The sequence below is a fragment of the Tachyglossus aculeatus genome, chromosome 16 (genome assembly GCF_015852505.1).
Source record: "Tachyglossus aculeatus isolate mTacAcu1 chromosome 16, mTacAcu1.pri, whole genome shotgun sequence".
Classification (NCBI taxonomy): domain Eukaryota; kingdom Metazoa; phylum Chordata; class Mammalia; order Monotremata; family Tachyglossidae; genus Tachyglossus; species Tachyglossus aculeatus.
The window spans coordinates 12376540-12388605 of record NC_052081.1 but is presented as its reverse complement, the minus strand read 5'-3'; positions in this window follow the sequence as shown (position 1 = coordinate 12388605).

The following is a 12066-nucleotide window of genomic DNA, read 5'->3' as shown; positions in this document are numbered from 1 at the left end:
AAACACTGCCCGCACACTAGATCCACATGTGGCGTTCCAGGGAGGGAACATGTCCCATTTTACTGATGGGGAAACTGAGACACAGTGGGACCTAGTGGAAAGAGCACAGCACTGGGAGACAGAAGACCAGGGTTCAAGTCCCAATTCCACCATGGATCTGCTCAGTGACCTTGGGCAAGTCACTTAACCTCCCTGGCCCTCAACGAGGATGAAATAGATGGGAACAAGGACTGTGTCTGATTTGATAACCTGAGAGCCCAGCTTTTAGTACATAGTAAGCACGTAACATATACCATAATTAATAACATAATTTATGAACTTGCTAAGAGTCACATGGTAAGTCAGTGGTGAAGCTGAGGCAGGGCATTACCCTGCTAAACCATGCTGCTTCTCTAAGGAGTCTTAAACAGTTCAAAATTGTTCATGAGAAGCAGCGTGGCTCAGTGGAAAGGGCACAGGCTTTGGAGTCAGAGGTCATGGGTTCAAATCCCAGGTCCACCAACTGTCAGCTGTGTGACTTCGGGCAAGTCACTTAACTTCTCTGTGCCTCAGTTACCTCATCTGTAAAATGGGGATTGAAACTGTGAGCCCCCCACGATGGGACAGCCTGATCACCTTGTAACCTCCCCAGCGCTTAGAACAGTGCTTTGCACATAGTAAGCATTTAACAAATACCATCATCATTATTATTATTATCAAAATTGTTCTGATGATCACTTAGACATCAGTTTGTTGATCAATAAGCTTGTACAGTTGAATGTTGCAATGGTTTTGTGTGTGTGTGTGTGTGTGTGTGTGTGTGTCTGTGTGTGAATCAGCAGGGTGTCAATTATGAAGCAATCTCATTCCCAGGATGAATGAGCGATAGAGACTGAACTCCATTCCCCTCCTCCCACATGGATGGATCCTCGAGAGAAAGATGCAGAGTTTCCTGAAGACAAGGACTAATGATGTCACAGGATTTTCTCTGGCTTCAGTCATTCCCATCATCCACGTTATCCCTAGTTTCAAGGTCACTGTCTTCCTAGTCATCCCTAGTCATTGAATTGCAGAATCAGACCTATTCTTCCGTCTCTGGCCCCATCTCACACCCTGAAGATTCACAAATGGAAGTAATAACAGTGCGGGGAAAGACCTGCCACTATTTTGTCTTCCAGACAAATTCATCCCAGCCAAGATGTCCCTCCCTAAAGGACCCACCAGCACATATTATGAGCAGGGCCTGGGAATAGCAGCAAATGTGAAAAAGGTGGATCTTTGACTTGAGTTCTACTTAATCTGTCCAGTATTAAGTGCATTTTGAGTGGGTACTTAGCACTGCATCAGCAGACACCACCGTAGTCAATCAGTCCACGGTAATTTGCTGAACATTTACTCAGCAGAGCACTCTACTAAGCACTTGGGACACTACAACAGAGTTGGTAGACACAATGCCTGCCCTTAAAGGGTGTACAATCAGGCAAGACTGGTTGCAGTGGTGACAATCCCAGGAAAATAAATGTCTCTATTATATTGTGCTAGACTGTACGCTAGACTGTAAGCTCATTGTGGGCAGGGAATGTGTCTGTTATATGGTTATATTGTTGTGTTGTACTCTCCCAAGTGCTTAGTACATTGCTCTGCACACAGTAAGCACTCAATACAGTTAGTTGATTGATTACTTTCCCAAGCACTTAGCACTATGCTCTGTACACAGTAACTACTTAATAAATACCACTGATGATGATGATGCTAAGCACCGGGAGAGATACAATTGATCAGGTTGGACCCAGTCCCTGTCCCACATGGGGCTCATGGTTTAAGTAGGAGCAAGAATAAGTATTTTTTATGGTATTTGTTAAGTGCTTACTAGGTGTCAAACACATGTTCTAAGCGCTGGGGTAGGTACAGGTCAGTTAGGTCAGACACAGTCCCTGTTCCACATGGGGCTCACAGTCTAAGTAGGAGGGAAAACAGGCACTGACTCCCCATTTTACAGTTGAGGAAACTGAGGCACAGAGAAATCAAGTGACTATTGGGGACCCATTGCACAGATGAACAATTTGGGGATCATTCAATCATACAATAAAGAAGTCAGTCGATGCTCACACCTATAAATGTCTATCTATTCTCAGCACTTCGATCTCATCTACCTCACCGCTGCCCCCTCGTCTATGTCTTGTCTCTGGCCTGGAATGCCCTCCCTGTTCATGAAGCTCATTGTGGGCAGGGAATATGGCTATTTAACATTGTACTGTACTCTCCCAAGGGCTTGGTACAGTACTCTGCACACAGTAAGCATTCAATAAGTATACTTGATTTATTGATCATAAATTGCTGATTGGTCATCATTTATTCAAATGGATGAGCTAATAATAATAATCATAATAATAATAATGGCATTTATTAAGCACTTACTATGTGCAAAGCACTGTTCTAAGCGCTGGGGAGGTTACAAGGTGATGAGGTTGTCCCATGGTGGGGGCTCACAGTTTTAATCCCCATTTTACAGATGAGGGAACCGAGGCCCAGAGAAGTGAAGTGACTTGCCCAAAGTCACACAGCTGACACAGCTAATGAAAATAGAAAAGCAAAGGATGAAATTAGATCATATGTATGTTTTATTATTCTCTAAAAACACTCTGAATAGACTATATGGCTTTTCAGTTGTACATGGAGTACGTTTTTCTGAAAGTGCTCTGGCTCCATCTTATCTGATATCTCAGTCTTGATCAATCCCCGTCCCAAATTCCATTCCTCCTCTGCCTCTTTGGCCTGGCCCAATTATCCTCTTCTCATGTTGCTCTTTCGCTCGCATTTCTTCCTCTTTCAAATCAGCGGCTAAGGCATATCCCTCGTGATCCGTGGGAGGCAAGAGATGACAGTGGAAGCTGACAATGGACCTGCAATGGCCATTGGCAGTCTGTTTCTAAAATTGGTGCAACAACACAGCCAGGTCAACCAGAAGTGACCCAATTCAGTCCTGAGCCCAAACCAGCATCTGGTTGCTAGTGCAGGCTTTTTTTTTTTTTAATTGTATTTGTTAAGCACTTATCATATGCCTGGACTTTTCCTAAGCTTATAATAAACACTTAACAAATGCCATTAAAAAAAAAGGAGAAAAGTACAGGGAAAATGTGGAGGAGGCAGACCAGCAACTAGATGGAGAAATCATAACAATGATAATGGAAGAGTCGTTAGCAAAGTTACAGATTATGGCAGAAAATAGGATGTTCTGGAAAAACTGTATCCACAGAGTTGCTATGAATCAGAAACGACTTGACAGCATTTGATAATAACAATAACATTGTATACTAGGTCCTGTCCTAAGCGCTGGGGTAGATACAAGCTAATCAGGTTGGACACAGTCCCTAACTTACATGGGGCTCACAGTCTTAATCCCCATTTTACAGATGAGGTAACTGAGACACAGAGAAGTTAATTGACTTGTCCAAGGTCACATAGCAGACAAGTGGCAGAGCCAGAATTAGAACCCAATACCTTCCAACTCCCAGACCAGTCCTCTATCCACTAGGCCATGCTGCTTGTCTATTGCTTTTCCAGTCAGGAAGAGGTCGGTACTTGATCCCTTCAAAGCACTCTGCAGCACGTGTTGTTCTCCATGGCGGTTGTCAGGAGCCATGAGTGGAAGCTATTTTTACCCAGAGAGGAGAGAGAGGAGTCAGTGGTCAGAGATAGGAGAATTAGGGGGAGGGGAGAAAAGAGCACTTTTAAAGACAGGCCAGAAGCAGCAACTCCCCTTCCTTCCTATGATCTCCTCTGGGTTCGGCTTCTCCTTCTGGGCCGGCTTGGGTTTATAGTCTGGTAATTGCTGGCATTGCTGCAAACAGTCCCGGGAAGGTGCAGAAAGCAGCCGGTGGAGGACGAGGACGGAGCCGCTTTGGTCAAGGACCCAGAGGGAGGTGAAGAGGAGGCCTACCAGCAAGGCCAGAAAGAAGGAAATGGCATTTACTATAAATATGCCAGAGCCGACAGATCCCATTCAAAGAAAAGAGGAGAAAGACACAAACGATGTGAGCCATCTCCCTCTCCTTCCCTCCCTGAGGTAGCAAAACCACAATATATTGGAAAATGGTAGAAAACCAAGTTTTGGAGCTCTTCCTCCTCCTCCTTGAGGTTGTTAAAGAATTTCACCAAAATGCCCTGCCTTGCTTGGGTGGCTTTAAACAGAGGGATTTTTACAGAAAGAGTTGAAAAGAGATAACAAAGCAGACTCCATCATAGGTCACCATCCAGGCAGGGAACAGCTGCCTTTTCTTAGGGCTCAAATGCTTAGATGTGAGCCCCTTCAGGGACAGGGGCCATGTCTAATTCCCACCTATGTATTCTCTCCCCAGTCTTATCACAGGGCTCTGCACATAGTAAACAATCAATGGCACTGACTGATTGATTGAATGACTTTGCCTGGAATCTGACAAAATGTATTCTTGTTTCTGGAAGCTTGTGCAACCTCCTGTCATCTCTCATGCAGACAGGAATGGGCTATCGTGGGCTCGGGGCAGAGATAGAAGAGATGTTTTCTGTGTCAGGGCAGTCAGGAATGAATGTTTCTCACTTGGTTAGTCTGAAAATCAGAGAAGTATAAAAAATGTCAACAAATGCCCGTGCTGTTTCAGGAATCCAGGTTGCTGGACCTAGAAAAGAACAGTCCATTTAATCCTTCTTAAATTTTTTGACTAACGGGACCATCTGTTGAGGGCTTTCGGGCTTTTTGCGAGGTCTCTCGCTACTGCATGCACAGGTCACAGGGTGGAAGGAAAGATCCGAGCCGGGGCCAATGGACACTCTCTAAGAGGTAGAAAAATAAGGTGGCTATTCATTTGGCTTTTACTAAACAGCTTGGTTTTCACTGTCTCCGGTGCTGGGGTGGGAAGGAGAGCTGAGAAGCTGCATGGAGGCCTGGAAGTCAGAAGGACCTGGGTTCTAATCCCGTCTTTGCCACTTGCCTGCTGTGTGACCTTAGGCAAGTCACCCAACTTCTCTGTGCCTCAGTGACCTCATCTGTAAAATGGGGATAAAGACTGTGAGCCCCATTCAGGACAGCGACTGTGTCCAACCTGACAACCTTGTAACTACCCCAGCGCTTAGTACAGTGCCTGGCACACAGTACGCCCTTAGCAAATACCATAAAAAAAGGAGGAGGATCTGTCACAAGAACGTCTGGTATTCTCGAGGGCTGTCTTGGCCACCTTAGAAGCAGGCAGGGCAAATTAACCCATGGTCTGAAAAATCTTGCTCAGTGGACTTCTCAGGGAAAAGGGGGAATTTTTGCAAACTGAGATTCCTTTCAGGCAAGGGTGGGATTCACAGTTTTGTCACTCAGGAGAAGTAAGCTCATTGCTTTCCTTCTAGTTTTTTCATTGTAACATTGAAAATGGTTTTGGAAAGACCATTTATTATAAATATTCATTTATGACATTAAGAACTGGCTTTGAAATGGGCTCCACCCAACACCTCACTTTCCTTTCAGCCAAGGAATTTGATGATGTCGGAGGAGCTGGCCGACAATTCTGTGTCCGTGCTTCCTTCTCCATCGTTGACCGGTCTAGCTTGTTTTTGGCACCTGAGCTCCACTCAGCCCTTTTCTCCCACCACTTGTTATTCTAAAAAGGTGACAACCGAAAGCCGCGCTGAGTGGCCTCTGCAACAGCATTGTTCACGGGGGCTTCCAATTCCTGGTGGCTGTGGTCGGACCAGGAACCCCTCAGAGGTTCACCGTGCTGCAATGTGTGCGCAGTTTGTGGGGAGCAAATAGCAATGGGAAAAAATGTACAAGGACCTTGTATTATGGATACACATGTTTTTCATTTTTTGCTATATTTTCCCTGGAAAAATGGCCTGCCCATCTCCTTGCCCACCTCCCCCTCACCAGCTCTAGTAGGAAGTCCACCATTCCTCTTGGAAGCTTTCCAGAAAGAGAGAATCCTGACTTTATTTCTCCTAGAACTTTACCCTTTCCTGCTCCTGTTCTACTTAGGCATTCATTCATTCAATCAATCATATTTATTGAGAGCTTACTGTGTGCAGAGCACTGTACTAAGCAGACTTTAACCTATTTGATTTCTCTCACTTTCCAAGATGGGAAACTTTACTTTGTCATTTCTCCCTGTTTGCTCACTTTTATAATGAGACTTTTACCTAAACAAGATCTGCCAAATAGGGACCTGTTATTTTTAGTTTCTCCTTTGCATATGTGCACTGGAAAAGTGTGATCTTCCACGCACCTTGGGTACTGATGAACAGTTGATTGGCAGCCTTAAATGTTTTCATTGTGTTTAAATTATAAACTCACTCCAAGAACAGGGCACCTTTCATAAGCTTTCTTCTTACTTTTAAACTACATGTCAATATGTGTTCTTGTAGAACTCTAATTACCTATTATTTCATAAGTTTCTGAATTAAATATTCATTAAACAAAAGCTCAAGATGATATCAAATCTATATATAATCTAAGGATATGCGAAATTATAAACTGGTGTTTTAATGGACCGTCATCAGTATTCAATTTTTGAGAATGGAAAGTACCAAGAATTGTTTTTCGACTACTAAAATACCTGGCTTCATATTAATTTTCCTGAAAAAATGAACTTTTATGTAACTAAAGCATTCACTAAGAAATTGCATTACACACGTTGGAGAAGCAGCATGGCCAGTGGAAAGAGCCCAGGTCTGTGAGTCAGAGGCCCTGGGTTCTAATCCTGGCTCTGTACTTGCCTGCTGTGTGACCTTGAGAAAGTCACGTAACTTCTCTGAGGCTCAGGAATCTCATCTGCGAAAAGGGGATTAAGATGGTGGGATGTGGACTGGGTCTAACCTGATCATCTGGTATCTACTCCAGGGCTTAGAACAGTGCTTAACACACAGAAAGCGCTCGACGAATGCCATAATAAATAAGTAAATAAATAAAATTGCTACAAACGTCTTGAGAGCTGATGATGACAGTGGAGTCTCTCTTTGGAAATGATGGATGAAGCTACTGGAGGTCTGGGAACCTGTGCGGGGAATTGATTCTAGAGCCAGTGACCTGAGAAACACAATTTGCAGGCTTTCTTAAATTGGAGGGAGAACAGGTATTGAGCCCCAATTTTACAGTTGAGGAAACTGAAGCACAGGGAAGTTAAATGACCTGCCAGGTCACAGAGCAGACAACTGGCAGTTTAGATTAGAACCTAGGTCCTCTGACTGCCACGCCTGGGCTCTTTCCACTAAGCCATGCTGCTTCCCATGTTGCAGTTGATAAATAAACCGAATTGTAATAGCTTAAAAGTCCTCCCTGGCACAATCTTTCCTGGGAGAGGTGACCTGCATTTCTTTGTCCTCTGGCAATGGTGAACAAGGGGAGAAGTTTTTTTTTGTTTTTTTTTAAATGGTATTTGTCAAGTGCTTATTACATGCCAGGCACTGTACTAAACATTGGGGTAGATACAAGATAATCAGGTTGGACACGGTCCATATTCTTCACAGGGCTCCCAATCTTGATCCCCATTTTCACAGATGAGGCAACTGAGGCACAGAAGTGAAGTGATTTGTCCAAGGTCACACAGCAGACCAAGATTAGAACCCAGGTCCTTCTAACTCCCAGGCCCGTGCTCTATCCACTAAGCCACGCTGCTTCTCTACAGGTTGTCCTGTGGGGTCAATCTGTCCCATCCATGAGATTGACTCAGCAGCGGCACTATGCTGTGGTCACCTCGGCTGGGCATCAAGATCCTGGGAGGAAAGGATCTCCATGCGCACTTGGCAGTGTGCTGCATGCCTCCTTGCTTGGGGCAGCCCTGGGCCCCAGTGGGAATGTGATTAACGGGGGTGAGAGAGTTGAGTGGCACTTCACAAACCACTAGCACTCTAACCGACTACTTCGTGCATGTTCCCGGCCCTGCAGTTTCAGTACTGAGGTCCTCTTGCTGGGACACTCCATCGCCTGTATTAATCCCCAAGGTGGCAGGATCTTGGTGAAAGTCAGATGAGGGAGCATGGGGATGGAAGGGAGAGAAAGTGGATCTTAGATCCAGCACTGGGACCTGCTGTTTGTCCTCAGCAAGTCACTTCACCTGAGTTAAAAATGATAAGAAAAATGATTTTCTCACCTGCTGAAACTGTGACCTCCATGCGGGACCTGATTATTTTGTCTCTACACCTGCTCAAAGTACAGTGCTCGGCACAGAGTAAGTGCTTAACAAATTTTATTATTATCACTATCATTAAAATTGTTATTATGACTATTTTTATATGCCAAGCACTGCTGTAGATAACAAGGTTTATCAGGCTGGATCCAGTCCCTGTTCTGCATGAGGCTCTATCTAACCAGACTGCAATGAGGAGGTCATATGAGGTGATGGTCTCTGTAGATAAGAGATAAGAGCTATATAAATAGAAGGTATTATTATTGTTTTCAAAAATATGTCTTGCCGTGCAGGATTCTATCCTGTTCTGCTCATTGTGACAAAAATTTGGGATCTCCATGGCTACAATAAAAGAACAGGAGGAAAAAAAAAAACCTTTTCTGCTGAAATGTTCCTAAGGGTATTGTTTATTGTAGGATTCAGAGATTTAAAAGAAGGCCAAGGAACAAGTTAAAACGGTTCACATGCTGTACCAGACTGTGTACATTTTTATGTCCCAGCCGTGGGTGATATGTGAATGCTAAAATAATATGGCAATAAATACTTTAGAAACAGATAAACAGATAATCAGGGACATGGGCAGAATTCAAAAAGGCGAGAATGAGGTTTCTTTCGGCAGGCGTGCCAAAAACACAACCCTCTGTTGAACTTTCTGTGACCTGACCAGGGAGGGAAGCAGGGAGAGTGACAGGGAGAGAGACAGGGAGAGCTGCAGCTGAAGCTACCCCTCCTCTGCTTCTGCCCACATCCAACCCATGCCCCAAAAGATTTTCACTCCGGTCTGTAGATAATCATTATCAACATCATCATTGAGTGCTTACTATGTGCAGAGCACTGTACTAAGCGCTTGGGAGAATATAATACAACAGAGTCAGTAGACAAGTTCCCTGTCTACAACAAAGTCACTCACTCCACCAGGGCTCGAGTACCCACACCCATTTGACTTGAAAACCTGGGGGCCTGGCTGAGAGTTTCTGGGTCAGTTCGAAAAGACCCAAAATGGCATCTTTCTGGCCTCTCTGAGTCCCCATTCCCCTTCGAAATCCCTACCCGTTTTTGTCCCCTGCACTTACAGTGAAAAGTTAGCATCTATTCTCCAGTCCTTGTTTTCAATAGCATTTATCTAATTCTGTTATACTGTACTTTCCCAAGCACTTAGTACAGTGCTCTGTATACTGTAAGTGCTGAATAAATGCCATTGATTGATTATCAATCAATCAATCAATCATATTTATTGAGCGCTTACTATGTGCAGAGCACTGTACTAAGCGCTTGGGAAGTACAAATTGGCAACATATAGAGACAGTCCCTACCCAACATTGGGCTCACAGTCTAAAAGGGGGAGACAGAGAAAAAAAAACCCAAACATACTGACAAAATAAAATAAATAGAATAGATATGTACAAGTAAAATAAATAAATAAATAAATAAATAAATAAATAAATAAATAAATAGAGTAATAAATATGTACAAACATATATACATATATACAGGTGCTGTGGGGAAGGGAAGGAGGTAAGATGGGGGGGACGGAAAGGGGGATGAGGGGGAGAGGAAGGAAGGGGCCTATCCTGAAGGGGCCTTTCAGGATTATCACTGAAACCCCCCTATAGAGGGCCTAGCAAGGAAGACAAGAGAAAATGGCGCATCTCTTTTATCCTGTCGATTAGAGCAAATAAGGAAGGTGGATGGTTTCTCCATCTGCCTGATTTAACCCCAAAAGTGTGGGGGTACAGTCTCAGGCTCCCCTGAAAAGCCAAGGGCTGGCAACATGCCCAATGTCAAGCCCCACCTCTAGACCAGGTACAACACAAACAGAACATCATGTACTTCTCTGTCTGCTATCTTCAAGTGCTGTCACTGACCACCTGGGGAACTATAATAGAGGGAGAAACCACACTCCAATTCCAACATCCACCCATTTTCTGTTAGCAATTCATTGGGTCCACTTCTACGTCAAAGTCCTACATGGTGTCTAAAAGTAAAATCATGCTCAGTGAAGGTGAAACTCTTGACGGTGAGACTCAGGTTTCTGTTTCCTGGCATGGAAATACCCTTATCTCTTAACCTTGACTTTTCCTGGCCAGCAAGACTTGTTTACACTAATGATCTTTCTGCCTCATGCTGACCATAAAGAAAAAGCCACTTGTTCTATTCCAGTCCTTACCCAGCCTCAATAGTCCTGGCTTCACAACAAAAATGTTTTCCTCATTGAGGCACCCAAGTGAGGCTCAGAGGACAAGTAAAGTTTTAACTGTGCAGGACTGAGGGGAGAGAGTAAATTTCAGGATTGGCCCTTCCACCTCCTGGAGACTAAGGGGGTGTTCCCCAGCATTTCCTCAGCTCCTCTCTGGGTCCTCCTTACACAATGAGTACACTCTTCTGCTATGAAGGACTGGATCTGAGATCTCCTGAGCTGCCCAACACTTTTCAAGCTGTACTACGAAGAGTATGCACCCTCCTACCTCACCTCGCTACTCTCCCACTACAACCCAGCCTGCCAATTTCACTTCACTAATGGCAATCTTCTCACTGTACCTCAGTGGCGTCTATCTTGCTGCCAACCTCTCGCCCACATCCTGCCTCTGGCCTGGAACATCCTCCTTCTTTATAACAGACTGACAGACAATATAATAGAAATGAATATAAATGAATGAACTCATAGGAATTTGAGAGTTTTGATGGTCAATCCAGTTCCACCTGACATGGACCAGAAACTGGGATTCGGTTTAGAATCCTAGTGAAATGAAGGAGGAAGTTTTAATTCTCACTGGGAATTCACCTCAACTCTCTCCTTGGCCACAGGCCAGCTCAACAGGGGCCTAGTTGGAGTTGGAATTGGGTTTGGAAACCAAGCTACTCTCGAGTGTTACTCAGTAGTGGAAGTGTTTCCGACACATGTTCCACAGTTGTAAACTGGGTCTGGGACCTTCAGTTGGCTAAAGGCAAAGCCTCCCTTCATGCCTGCCTGATCTGCTATCTATTATTCTGTCACCTTGGTCTGTCGGCTGCCAGCTTATCGGCACCCAACATTTTTGTCTCCCGCTTCATCTTTTGGATAGCTTGAGAGTTCAGGATTCTCTTGCCAATGATGTCATGTCTTCACTCTCTCTCTAGGATGGTTACCAGCTTCACCTCAACCAGGACAGGTAGGTATTAGGAAAAATAACTGATAACTCCTTGAAGGTGGAGGCCTGAACTTTTACCTCTGTTGAACTCTTTCAAGTGTTTAATGCATTGTACTGTGCTCAGTTAGCACTCAACCAATACTGTTGGTTGATTGACTGGCTTGCTGTCAGATCCCTCTGAGGCAGAGGACCGGAACAGAAATAATAATAATTATTGTGGTATTTTTTAAGCACCTACTATGTGCCAGGCACTGCACTAAGCACTGTGGGGTACACAAGCAAATCAGTTGGACACACTCCTTGTCCCATGTGGGGCTCACAGTCTCAATTCCCATTTTACAGATGAGGTAACTGAAGCACAGAGAAGTGAAGTGACTTGTCCAAGGTCACACAGCAGAGCCGGGATTAGAACCCATGACCTTCTGATTCCCAGGCCGGGGCTCTATTCACTACACTATGCTACTTCTCCAGACAGAAGCCAAACAGGCTTCATATCAGCCAAAGGAATGGCCTGTCCTGGGGTTTACCAGATGGCGATTGGATTAAAGCATCCAATTTAAGAGATCCACAACCCCCTTTGGTTGACTTTGGGATGAATTCCTATAGGCAGGCCCTTTGTGCCCATGACCATTAGCCAGTGAGGGCCAACGGTCAGCAGTGCTTACTGCCTACAGGCCAAGAAATGTCTCAGGGAAATGCAGCTTCTTTATTCATACGGCAGAGCGGAAACCTGGGCCCCAGTTGGAGCTCTAGATCATGCTCCCCTAGATAAAAATATTAGTTCTCACCCCCCCATTTTCTCTCCACCTGAAAAT